At 35.9% G+C, this 13926-nt stretch overlaps 1 long non-coding RNA gene across 1 annotated transcript; it reads right to left on the reverse strand.

The window, feature by feature from the left end:
- Positions 1-2439: 2439 nt before the first annotated feature.
- On the reverse strand, positions 2440-12001 carry LOC137663354 (uncharacterized). The gene is made up of 3 exons (XR_011048177.1): positions 11879-12001; positions 6650-6783; positions 2440-2521 (listed from the first exon to the last, which is right to left on the reverse strand). It is a non-coding gene; the product is annotated as an uncharacterized lncRNA (long non-coding RNA).
- Positions 12002-13926: the final 1925 nt, after the last annotated feature.

The raw sequence follows: 13926 nt of genomic DNA on the forward strand, positions 1-13926 counted from the left end.
CTAACCATAGTCTCAAGACCAATCTGGAAAAATCAACAGAGTTGGTGCAAAAATTGTTCTGGCTACTAATGCTTATTTCCTCAATTTTATATTAGAAACACAAGAAGAAGATGTATTTATACCAAAAAAAAAAAAGAACCCAAACCCTGTCTGGGGTTATTTAAGCAACACAGAGGAATAGTGTGTGTATTCTGCTACGGGTGAGTCTGTGCCCTGTGCACTCTGCCAGGAGCCTACTATTAGCTGTGCCTTTGGGGCAGAGCGTGTTCTCCGTATATTTCCATTCACAGCTGAAAACATGAAAGGACTGTCCCAACTCCCTCTCAATTTCTTTGCATTACAGTGACGATGGAAATAACTTCAAAGCAGCAAGGAAAAAAAATTCTCAATGAACAACAGGTACAGGAAAATAACTACTCTTTTCCTACCAAGCACACATCTCTCCACTCCTAATCATTTCTTATTGTTAAGAGTAAGATTTCTGAATAAATCAGAAAAAAAAAAAGAAAAAAACCCAAAAAACGGAAAGAGTGACTTGCTAAAGTCTTAGAGGCCTCAATTATAGCACAGTACTTTGAAAAAGTACAAGCTGATGATCAAATGTCCCCATCTGTATGTCAGGGGGAATGTTGCTAAACACAAAATTCCAGAGTAGACTGTTGCCTGGTAGAATGGACATTTACTCTTCCAGAAGTAATTACATTGGTCATATCATGACACAGTTTTATAAAATGGATTCAAATTTGATATTCACCTTTCAGATATACTACTTCCCCTCCCTTTTTTATGCGGCAATTGAAACAGTACATGTAAGCTCCTGAATTGCCTTGTTCGATGGAGACAGAAGGACAAGATGCAGGAAATACTCAGTAAAGTAATCTTCTCCTCCTTGACCTGAGAGGAAAGCTGTGCTAGTACAACTAGCCTGACTTCCTCAGTCAGGAGTTCAAGCACGCTGGAGTAACACCAAAAGAAAACTTACACTGTTCCTGGTCTGCTGTACCTATATTGTTGACAGAAGAATTTCACCTTCTAGAAGGTTGATCCAAAACCATTAATAAATCTACTGCCTAGTTACAAATGCTTCAAAGAGATAAAAGGCTTTGTAAACATCTACAGTTTTAAATTTTTTTCTTCATTCTAATGCCGATTTTTATACAAATATTTTAGTAGAGCTAAATTAAACCCACATTTTCCTGTAATCAAGAGTCAAAGGAGAAAGAGAAGGGAATCTGAACAGTAAACTTTAACCTAGCTGTTTGTGGTGAAGCATTTCTTCATGCTATCGTGGAAGTCAATACCTAGTTGTCATTTATGAACCCATATACTTAAAAGTATTTGCTTAACTCTGATACGGAACTTTAGAACATGCTTTTTTCTCATTTAGCAGAAACAACTGTTTTCATATGAGGAAATTACATTACAACAGTACTACTTCATTTTTTGCTATACTATCCTATGGCACAGTCAAACAGTTCATTTCTATTGCTAATGTCATAAATCGGTTGTCGATGTTAACACGAGACAAATCTCTTAGCTCTGTAGCTTACAATACGCAGCTTTTCATCAACTAAATACGGTGTGAAAGTACAGGCAAGAAGAAAAAGGTGTCAAAAGGAAAGAGTACCTTAAATATAGAGTAGGTTATAATTTATCTTTCTTTTCTACTCACAAAATACTAGCATAAAATTCTAGAAAGAATATTCTGTGTAACTTAGAGCTAAATTTTTCTACTCTAAAATAAAGCATGTAGGAAATTCTGTTTATCAGACATTTGCAGAGTTTCTCTATACTTGAACACAGGATAGCATATTTTCCCTTTGACCCAATAGATTACTACAGAAAATATTTTCTGATAATATATACAGTTTTGAATATAATCAAAGCTTAAATTTTATATTCAGAATAAAGTTTATAAATTTAATGTAATTTTATTACATTAAAATAATTCCCAAAATTTTGTGCATAGGTATATTTTGTAAACAAGATTTCACTTAGATGGTTATACTCACAAGTAAGGTCCCATAGTTGGAAAGAAACTCCTCTGTGACTATCTGGGGACGAAATACCTATTTGAATTTAGCAAAAGTTGAAAAAATTACATTAAATGCATATCTTCTGACCAGAAAAAGTAAAACATGTATTTCACAGCCATGTTAAAAAAAAGAGGACAAAATATGTATCCGCTTCTATCATTATAGTTGTCTTATAACGTGCAAAAATAAGGCTTACATCTTTAATGCTGTTACATTGCTGCAATACTCATCAACATATCTACACATTAATAAAAGTTCTATTTTATCCATTCTGATCATGATCAGCAGAAATTAGATTTTGGGAAACTGCAAGAGTTTGTCCTTTGTTTAACAAATTTTTTTGGAAAAACAAAGAAAATCTACCTGGGATGTCACCAGATGAAGCACTAGAGGCATCACAGGAAGGCACATCTTCAGCTGCTTGGCCTGAACCCTTGATGGGTGTTTACGTCCAGAGACATTAGTTAAGGCAGCGAGAATGTCACCTACAGAAAACAACATTTCAGACTGATCTAACATAATTGCTTTACTAAACAACAGCAAATGACATATATGAAAAATCTCTGTTCCAGTATCCTCTGTTCAATCCTGTCGTCTCCCTCCTGCTGAAAGTAGTGCTCATGTGACTGCAGGACACATCAGGCTGATCCAGCACTTCTCTTTCCTAGCTCAGTGTTCAGCCAGGCCAATTTCCTGCTCTGGCTACAGGGACAGGCGTGCAAATGTGACCTCTGGCAAAACGGTGAGGATAAAAATACAAGGCAGGTGTAGAAGCAAAGATGAAATTACGCTTCTTGGCAGGGTGGACTTATGCTGGCTTTAGGTGGCTACATATGCATGGAGTTATACTCCTGACATTCTGTGGATGCAATTCTATTTCCAGTGAAATAAAAATCAAAATTCTCATGACTTCAGCTTACCAAGAGATGAATTCACCATGATTAGTATAGGATGTGACATAATGCTCAAGCAATATGTTTTTCCTGCAGCATAATACCACTGGAAGAAAGAAACAAACATCCTCCCTTCCAGAAGATCCCTCCACCAGCCATGCACACACACATTCTCGTACACAAGTTTAACAATGACACAAGTGACTTAAAGCAACAGGAATTCTCATGTTCTTATAAAAGAGGTAGCAGCAGGTCAATGACAGAACTTAGTTGCCTCCATAACAAATGTCAGACACAATAATGAGGGAACAATATTTTAATTGCAATAGTGAAAATGACACTCCAAACTTCAGAAGAGACATACAAAAACCAAGGAACGTTATGCTAAATTTGTGTTACTTGAACTATTGTCTCAGAAAAGCAAGACTCCTTCTACATGGGATAAAGAACAGAAGTAGCAGGAGAAAAGTCATAGCTCACATGCAAAGAAGGAAAATTCTGTCCCTATAGCCTGAAAATATTAAAAGCCAAATCCTGTCTTGAAAGAACACTTACTATATTTTCCCCTAAAGAGAGAGCTGCACAGAACTGTAAAAGGGAAATCACACAGACATTAAACACATAAAGGATGGGATTCGGTATTTTGTGCAATTTTCATGCCAGAAAAGGCCCTTCCTTTCAGAGTAAGTCACCGAGTTTATTCATGTTGAATAATACCGATGCTTTTCTTCTGCTCCCATGGAGTTCAGTTTTCAACATAAGCAGAAATGACAGAGCCTGGCACTAAAGTAGGCTGTAAAAATACATAGCCTTAAAGATTTCACTCGTTCTATAGTATACTGCTTAATGAAAAGAAGGTGTTGCCTAAAACTCTCCAAATACATAAACCAAAATATTGTTTTTTCATCAACACATTTTTGGTTTGAATTACTCAGGATACTGTAATTCACCAAGACCTCTCTGTGGTTAGCAACAAATAATTTACTGAACCATCTATTCTCTTCCTATGTTTTAGGCCTGTATGATCATCACATTTGCCAATTTTGCAGTTGATAAATAGATAGATAAGGTTACTTTATTTTTAGCATGATCTAAGCAATCTATACATACTCGCTTAGAAATAGGTTAAATATTGTAAATGAAGAAATAAAATTAGTTTCTTACCTACAACCACTGAAAACTTTTAAAATTATCCACAAGATTAACAATTTATTTCTTTTGTTTAAATGTATCTTTAAGGCAAATTTCTACAACTTGTTAATCTCTTTGGTTTATAGCTACATCTGGTGGAAGAAGACGGGATAGGTAAGGAGCTTACATAAACACCCATTAAAAAAGCCAGCTACAACTAACTCTAAACCAACAGTTAAACTGCTTTTAACTGTTCCACTTTGCAAATCTGGTTACTTTTCTTAGGAGCCCACAGCTTTTATCTCCTCAAGCAGAACACGTTCCTTTGTCATACTCATAGCAATAAAAAGAAAAAGCCTTCTGCAAACGCGGGCAAAAATGGACGGATAGCTTTAACTTAATAAAAACAATCAACACACAAATCTAGCTTGGAAAGAAAAACAAAGTGTAAAAATTATGCTTCATATATCAGTTGTCAACAATGCATTGAAATCGTACATCAGTAGTAAAAAACCCAGCAGAATACATGTCAAAGCAATTGACGTACGATGTATTATAATGATAGTAACTACATATTTGATGTATAGTACTTTCAGGTTCTGAGGAAATATCAGGGTCTACTATATTAGTTGAATATAGTACACACAGACATTAGGAGCTGAATTTCTGCCTCAAACTTTTATAGTCTGAGACTTCCAAATCCTGACATACAGCCAATAGGCAAACCTGATATTTATTTAGAAGAAAGGGATTAGGTATTTGCAGCATGGCAAAAAATTGCACTGTCATAGGAAGTGAAGTTTCTTTATAATAGCAGCATGACATTTAGGTCTACTGACCTTTGCAGTGCTACCATTTCATTTTCAATATTCTAGCGATAATGTAGAGAAGATGAAAAATAAATCGGGTATCATCTCATCAGAAAACAATTTTATGAAAAAAGAGTTTTATCATTTAATGACAAAGCATACGCAATCAGGGTTGGTTTTGCTCCCTTTCTTTTCTTGAATACTCACAGCATTTCCTTCCTTGTCTTCCTATTTAGCTTTCTTACTCTGTTCTGTGGGAGATCTCACCCACTGGAAGTTTTAAGAAGAATTTTAACGATGATTCAGACTGGCCACACCAATCTCTCATTTTCTCCTTCCTTACTTCTCGTTTCCTTCTTCTTGCTTTCTCCCTCTTTCCTTCCCTCCATCCTTCCCTCCCCCTCTCTTTCTCCATCCCTTCTCCTCCTCTGCCCTTTCCTCCACTCAGTACCTTCCCTTCTCCTCCCCCTCCCTCCTCTTTCCTTCCTTTTCTTCCTACTCTCCTCTCTTCCCTTCCTCTCTCCTCCCTTCTCCCACTTCCCTTCCTCCTTCTTCCCTTTCCTCTCTAACTCCCTTCCTTCCCTTCTTTCCTTTCTTCCTTCACTCGCTCCTCATTAACTTTTTTAAATAAAAACCTCATCTTTCCTCATATAACATATAGCACAGCTTTTTCCAGGAGAGCCAGTCCCACCATTCTTACTCATCGAGGGTAATTTCTGCGACATTTCTTTTATTGAATATCAAACCCTATGTTCAAATCTTACCAACAGATCCCTCTTAATTTTTCAAGATTTTATATCTATTACTTTTGTACAAAAGGCCAAAATTCTCGTCTTGTTTCATCACCTTCTCTTGACTGACTCCCCAAACTCTCAAACTAATTTCTTTCTACTCCAGTTTCTTCTCTGGTTGCCCAATGAGTCCAAATTATGCCCTGCAATTTGCAGGTTTTGTCCTATTTGCACGCCTGCCTTTCACTGTTCCTTCTGCAAGTCCCCTCTTCCCCAGTACCTCATCCCTCTGTGACAAGTTTGAGCAATTCAGCGATGACAGGACTTCAGCTGCTACACCCAAGCAAATTTCTGTTTGAACATATATGAACAGCGCAGAGTTCAAAGTAGCTTTTATCATTCCAAAGGCTAAAATACTAGTGAAATTTGAGCAGATAGTCACAAAATTGTCCCAATGCATATCCTTGGCACAAAAGCTACTTTGCTGAAACTTATTCCTAGGAATAAGGGATGGGCTGAGGTAGCACTGGTGTTCTCTCCGATAAAATCTTTCCATCTTTTCTTACACCTGAGCAAATCAGTTTCAGACATCTAGAACAACTGAAGTATCGAGGCCGAAATTTTCCAGAAAAATTGCCTGAAGCAAATGCTCCACATGTAAGTTTCAGTGTAAGCGTTTAACATGTACTCACGGATATGTCCTGTTGTATCTCTCCTAGCTCTGTGCTTTATGAGGCAAATTTGCTTTTAGGTTTTTCAATGTTCAGAATATCTTTAGAACATTGATAAAACTTCTTGTACATTTGGGCCTCATTCCTGACTGAGTTGATGGGGCTTACCATTCAACAAACACAAAACACCAACACAGGAAATCGTGTATTCCAATACAAAACATCTGATCAGGACAGAACTAAAACACTTCATGAAGCTGACAGGCAAACTTTACGTAATCAGACAATACAGCCTTTCCACTTGCATATGTAAGGAGATACTTGTTTCTCGAGGGAGTAAGTAAAGGCAAGATTTGTTCAGTCACCAACTGAATTTACCTAGAATTCCTGGCAGCTCCCGCACGATGTAATAGATGAGAAGATCCAGGCATTTTGACAGGTATTCACTGCCACCTTGCTGCTCTTTTCCTGGCGTGGTCTTTCTGCTGTCTCTTCCAATATACATCACGAGTCTACATTTAAGCAAGTGCAAAACATTACCTCTTGTAACAAAAAAATGACACTATATCTCAAAAATACTACTGAACCAGACAATTCTAGTGTCTGTGGTTACAATCCAGATGACACATCAGTTTGGGCTCTGGAATTTTGTTGATATTTTAGACTTTCCCTTTCAAATAAAGCAATTTTAAAAATAACACAAATGACTGTGTCAAGGAACAAGAGGAAAGAAACCCTTAAGCTACGGTAAGTGCGTGCAACTGTACTAGTTTAAATGAATATATGATGCTAACATAAGGAGTGAATCCCTCTGCAGACTTAGACAGACTAATTTTAAAATCCACTTTATTTTGAAATATATGACCGATAACGCGCAATATGAGCAAAAGACTAAAGACATTCATTTTCAGCATGTAAGAATTCTTAAAGCAAGAATAATTTAAGACAAGGTAACAAGAGATCAATCTTTCAGTCAAGAAAAATCGTACTACATAAATCATACCACAGCCTATCAAAATCTTAGCACTAGTTAGAATGGCCATATTGAAAGAGATAAAAGTCCAAACCAGCCGTACATCCTTTCTCTAGAAATGTGGTGTTCAGGATTTCTGAAGACAAACTCAGTGCTTCCATTCTAACTGGTAAGTGCTGTGTAGCTATGCTGTTCTGCAAAATGACACTTCTCATAGTAAACTATGGTAACTGACTTACTAGCCATTGGCTAACTTACAAGAGATTGCTTTAAGAACACACCTGTAACAGAATGCTTCAGGCAATATTTTAAAATGCTCATTTGAATAGGCAGAAGGACCAGACTGCCCTTGAGGGGTATAATATTGATATCTTTGTTTCACATTCGAACTCCCTGGGAGTCCTGTGCAAAAAACTATCAGTCACTGGTGAGTGAAATCCATGCTCTGGATTTTAAGAATGTACTTCAGTATTTTTTTTTTAATACTCTTCTTATAATCAATGCTCTTTTATAAAAGTGTGAAAATAACTTACGTAAACTGCCTCAAGTGTACACAACAAAAATGCAGGACTCACAAACACAAAATTTTATCCCAGGACGTGTGTATTTCCATCAAAAAGCCAATTTACTCAATGAAATAAAAACTACTTAAGAATGCATTTTGGAGGATTAGGCCTCTAAACAATGCGTGATTGTTACAGAATGCTACAACTCACCTTATCCTTCCTGAACTGTGCTATAGAGACAAGGACACAGCTAAATCAAGACACCTGCTCAGTAACGAGCTTCCACCTCTGCAACAGCCCAGCTGCAACACACTCAGCTGCACTTCCCAGAGACTATGGGGACATCTTTTATTTTTCTAGCAATCTCTGGAAATTGTATTAAATTACAAGGAATTTTGATTTGTCTGGTAGAAGAGAACTACTTAAAAATCTAACATTACACTTCAAATAGTATTTCCCTTAAAAAAGTTTTAAGTTTTTTTAATATAAAAAATTGAATGTTTTAAATTAAAAGACTATGAAGCCCTCTAGCCTTTCCAGACAACCAAATAATTTTTACTCAAAACCTGTTTAACTTTGAACAAAAGCATGACAAAATATAAGAGTTCGTATGGATTTTTTTCTTTAAGAAAACACTTCCATGATTTAACATTCATCTGATTCTATATGGAAATATGTTTAGATCTGTTTGAGTTTTACTTAAAATAGGCGAATAGACTTCAACAGGAGTGGTTTTATTGCTGGAGGGAGGAAGGGGGTTCATTTTTTAAAAGCATATTCTCTTAGTTCATCACATTTGAGAAGCATTCAAAGTATGTTCATTTATTCTGAGAGGAAAGACACAAAGTTTATGCAAACTCATCAGTTCTGTCTTTTTGTGTTGTCCTTCCCATCACAAAATTGTCTGTCAAATAAAGACTTTCTAAAAATATGCACAACTACTTTTTCCTTGATAGTACTGTTCAACTAAACATTGTCTCGAGAAAATTGTACAGATCTATATAAAGGCAGGGAAGCGTTAGTATCTCTATTTTCCTTCAACAAATTCCTCAGTCATATATAGAACAATTCATCAGTTACTTTTATTCCCTAACAGAGAAATGTTTTGCTCAAAAATTATGCTTTTTTGCATCGTTAGGCTTCTGCAGACCGAAGTCTGTCAGGAATACTGCTCTCTCTTTCCACAAGTGTCCATCTCTGCAGACAGTAGAAAAAGAGGTTTAAATAAATTCTTAGGGAGGACGTCCAACCTCTAGGGCAGTTTCTATTCACCTAGGAAATTCTCTGAAACCATTTAGATCCAGAAAGAACAATTCAGTAAGACTAATTGGAAATTACTCCTAGGTCAGAAAAAGGTAAAATTATAAGTCTCAACAAAACTCCAGGTTGTATCCCTCCCCTCATGAACAGGTAGCCTGCCTTGGCAAATCATGGAGGAAACAAGGACACTAGAAAACTCAGGGTGATTAGCAAAAGACAGGAATTTGCATATTGTAAGCAAACAAGTGTTATTTCAGCCTAAAAGGTCTCATACCTTCTCTAGCTGTATCAGGTGGAAGAACAAAAGGTATGTAATGGACTACCATGAGGTAGGTAGAAAAAAGAACAACAAGTGAATTATTATCAGTGTTGTGTGAGAAAAAATTCACTTAAAAATTACATTTGATATCACATATAAATGATTTTCATTCACAGATCTCAAAATCTCGAAGTACTTTGGAAAGTCCTAGCGGAATTTCCTCGGTGACATCCATTGTCAAGCTCTTGAATTACACACTCCCACCGCAACTAATTTCATAATTTAAAAATACACTATGACAGATTCAGAGAGTTTAAAAAAAAATCACAAAAGATCTCTGCAAAGGTATGTATAATTTTGATTATGAAACTAAAGCCTTTTCCAAGGCCAAACTGAACAAAATTTAACTTGAAGCTGTAGAGATATACGCAGTGTTGCCATGAAAGTTATTACTGACTGTTTTATCATCTGCATCATATCCTTTAACTGACGCACACTGAAAAATTGCCTTATATTGATTATCTTTATCATGAAGAGATTTTATACTCTAAAGCAATATAAATCCTGTTACAGGCATTAGCTGCAACTGCTAAAGAGAAACCAGTAAGTAGAAATTATGCACATTTTACTACATACTCTATATGTCTCAAATCAAACACCTTCATAAAGAGAATTTGAGTGTATCAAACATTTTCAGTAGTTATCCAATTGATTACTGCTTACTGTACTAGCAATTTTGAAGTAACTAACTTCTCTGTCACAGAACTGGAGACATTTAACTACAATACACCAAGAGGAATTCAACAATATAAGTCAAAGAATATCCATTATCTCTACTGGTCTTAATAAAATTCTTCCAGAGTTCAAGATATCATGAAAATAGCTGTCTCCACATATAATGGGTAATTTCTCCTCTCTCATCCTACCGTAGCCATCTTACTTTCTGGATGTAAGAGAGAGGTTTTAATCTAGATGATATATCCTGTCAAGAGATATACTGTTCACTGAAGAACAATTATGAAGAAAACATAACAAATGAAGAAAAACAGTTTATCAATTCAATAAAGCTGCTATAAGGCTTGCCTATTGTTTTACCTAATGTGTTATATTATATATTGGTCCCTCATCAGCCCTGTCTGCAGCATCACAATACAACAGCAGGATGAAGCCAAAATTCACAGTACAAAATAACATCCCAAATTCACAATACATTCTCTTCAGAAAGGCTGCTCATTAGAAAGCATTATAAATAAAGAGATCAAATTGTCAATAAAAATTACTAAAGTTCTTCTCCATTACGTAATACCCCAGGTATAAAGAAACAAATAGTAACTGTCAGTACAGAACTTCTGTCAGACATTTCTCCAAACATACAGCTCAATCCTATGTGTTACAACAATCATACGAATAGCAGCAGTCATCAAAAATGTAACCACTGAAAAAGTCACTTACAAATCATTAGAGACATTTTTCACTAACCAGAACACACCACCTGATAAAACGTTTCTCGAAGTATAAAAAGACACACGTGAAAAAGAAACTTGGATTCAGTACTTATTCTCTATGATTTACAAAAACTGGGATATCTACAGATTTGTATGGAAGTGGAGGGGTGTATAATGACAGCACCCCACAAGATGTCCTCTCACAAGGGCTCTATGGTATAACTCACTGTTCCTTTCAATCTAGCCTTTTCGCTCCAATGCATATGTCTTAATTCCTCTCAAACATCAATATAAGACACAAAGCTATATTTGCTGTAAATGTAGTTAGATTTACAGCTACCCACAAGCCTCATTCTTTTTCACTTTTAGTTCCAAACCTCCTCTATTCAAATACCATAAAAACTGGGTTTACACTACATTTTGCTGTTCTTCATATATAAATCCCAAATAAAATTTCTTCCATCTTAGTTCTCCAATCACCCCTGAAACATGGTGACAATTTACATTCTAACAGAGCTAATTTCCTCTTGTCTGATATGGGAATGTTTTTGTGCCATCAGAAGACACAAAAATTCAAATAACTATTCCACCGTGAGTCAAATATAATTTTAGAGAAGTCACTTCTTCCAAAGTATTTTAAAACATAGAAACAAATAAAATATTTAATGTAAAAGTCACAGGAATTCAGTGGTCATTATATAAATCACTCCAACAACACATAGAGCCAAGAAATATTATTTTACCTTGAATGTGCCTATATTGAAAAGACTATGGATTATACCACACCCCAAGATGAGGAAGGTACGTGACGGACCTTTTTATTTTGCTCTCCCACCATAGCTACGACTCACTGTTGCAGTATTTGTTTTGCCCTACCCAAAGCAAAATCTGCTCCTCGCTAACAGTCACTGGGACCACAAGTTACTTTAAAAGATAGACTCTCCCCGTAAGACAGTGGTTTCCCCTTGTGAGTTATCACCTGACAACCCCAGACAAAAGAGAACACTCTTTTCTTGACATTCTCATGAATAAAAGGATTCATATTACACAGAAAATAGGTCACTCCGAAAACACTGGCTCAAAAATATCACACATTTTAAAGTACTTCAGGTACGACTTTGAAAATAACATTACATCTCTAATTATCTTCCATTATCACCTTACCTTGCTTGACAACTGAGCAGCAACATCTCCCTGTTATTAATTAAAACTTGTAGCAGGACCAGAAAGGCTTTTGCTCGAATAAAAGTTGAAGGACTTTCAAGTAAACGAGTAATTGTAGTCACAAAATCCTTGATGGAAATAAACACAAATACATTTATATTATTTTATGGAAAAAACTTACTTGCATTGTATTTTAACACTGTATACATTTAAGATTTGCTCATTTTCATGTGCATTCTGTATTAGTAAGGTACTTTTCATGTCACTCATAGCAAGAAAAAAAAAATCCATAAAACATTACTAAATAAATTCTGTCCAAGACAGACTGGGCCAGTGCAAATCTGCTTTGTACATCTTCTCAAGAGCAGCAACAAGTAAAAACTATCTAATGGACTATGTCCAAAATGGTACAAAATGAACTACTAAATATGACACATTTAAAAAAAAAAACAAAACAAGGAAGACAATAAATCAAGAACTTATTATTTTTAAACAGACATTTTATTGACGCTGTTCATCTATTCTGCTCCTGTTCTTCCTTGTCCTTTCTGGTCCAAAACATTTCCGTTTCAATTCAGAATGCTTTTCAAAATAAACCCCAAAACATTTCTATATCACAAAAGGAAATTCCTTACCGAAACAGCAGTTATCTTCAGAGAATCTACTGTAGAATGTGTGAAAAGGTACCACAAGGCAGGTCCAATTTCTCCTGTAATAAATCCTTGTGCATGGCAAGAGAGAGTTTTTCTCCTGTTAGTAGTCTACGATTTGATTAATTTACAAGTGCAAGACCTTTTGTCAATCTAATAAATGAAACATACTATTTGCGAACTATTCATTTTGACATTTACCTTAGTTTCCATTTTCTATCCTACAAAATTTACCTGCAGTATGTCACTGAAAGTAACAACAAAAATTGATGCTACAAGCAAAGACCAAAGTCTGTCCATGATGCCAAAAAAATACTAGTGAAAGAACACGTCTAATATAAATAGTAACATAAAAGTGACAGAAAGGCTGTGGTACCAAGTAATTTCTTTTTAAACAGAGAATACATACATGAAAACATTTGGAACACACTACACATAGAAAAAGCTCAGAGATTACCCTATTAAGTAACAGCACACACCCTCCTAAACCAAGGATTTTCTGTTTAAACTTTGTGATCGCTAACAAAGGAAGAGGTGAATGTGCTAAACAGTAGCCTTTATGCAATTGAGTTTAAAAGTCAGCCAGCTACAAGTCAATGCATGAGACAGCAGGCTCCATTACCTGACAGACCTGCTTGTTAGCTGTAAAAGTAAGGACTGGTCAAGTATCCCTGCTGCATTTTCTACATACGGATTTAGCTGCCTAATTTTAACTAGAGACAGGGAACTGCAGGCAGTAAGTGCTCTTGGGGCTTTAAAATATTTGGAATTTTTTTCTTCCCCATGAAACAGTTCTCAGTGCTCTCAAGAGTACAGGCTTTACCAAGAAAGCTAAGGGCATATTCCCAAAGGTAACTGGGGAAGTGGCTGACAGTTTATTTGTTAACATCACATTCATTTAGTGCTGCTGACAGGCTGAATCTTTCCATTTTTAATACTGCAGGATAACTGCCCTTATGTTTTTGTGAAAATAATAGCAAGGTACCTTAAATTTCCCATACAGGATTTGATTTTTTTGCCTTTAATTTAAGAAAAAAATTTAAATGCATATTCAATTCATCTTGCTCTGCGTGTGTACGAATAAAGCCAAGAAACTAAGAAATCACTGAACATTTTCAGTTTAGATTCCCAAATACAACCAATAAAGGCAAAACTATTCCATGTATACACAGAACAGGACACAAGTATATTCTAAAGCCTCAGGAAAGTGATGCTGGCAGAGGGACAAACTGAAATCAGTTCAGCAAAAGCCCACATAGTACAACAGTCGGAAAGACCAAGCTTCCCACTGCACGGTACATATCAAGACAAAAAGGTAAATCCTATTCAAGAATCCTCCACCTGCCTTCCAAACCAAAGCAGCTTCCAGGTTTTATTCTTGGCAGCCCGAGGAAAGGA

This window comes from Nyctibius grandis, chromosome 5 (genome assembly GCF_013368605.1).
Source record: "Nyctibius grandis isolate bNycGra1 chromosome 5, bNycGra1.pri, whole genome shotgun sequence".
In the NCBI taxonomy this organism is placed as follows: Eukaryota; Metazoa; Chordata; class Aves; order Nyctibiiformes; family Nyctibiidae; genus Nyctibius; species Nyctibius grandis.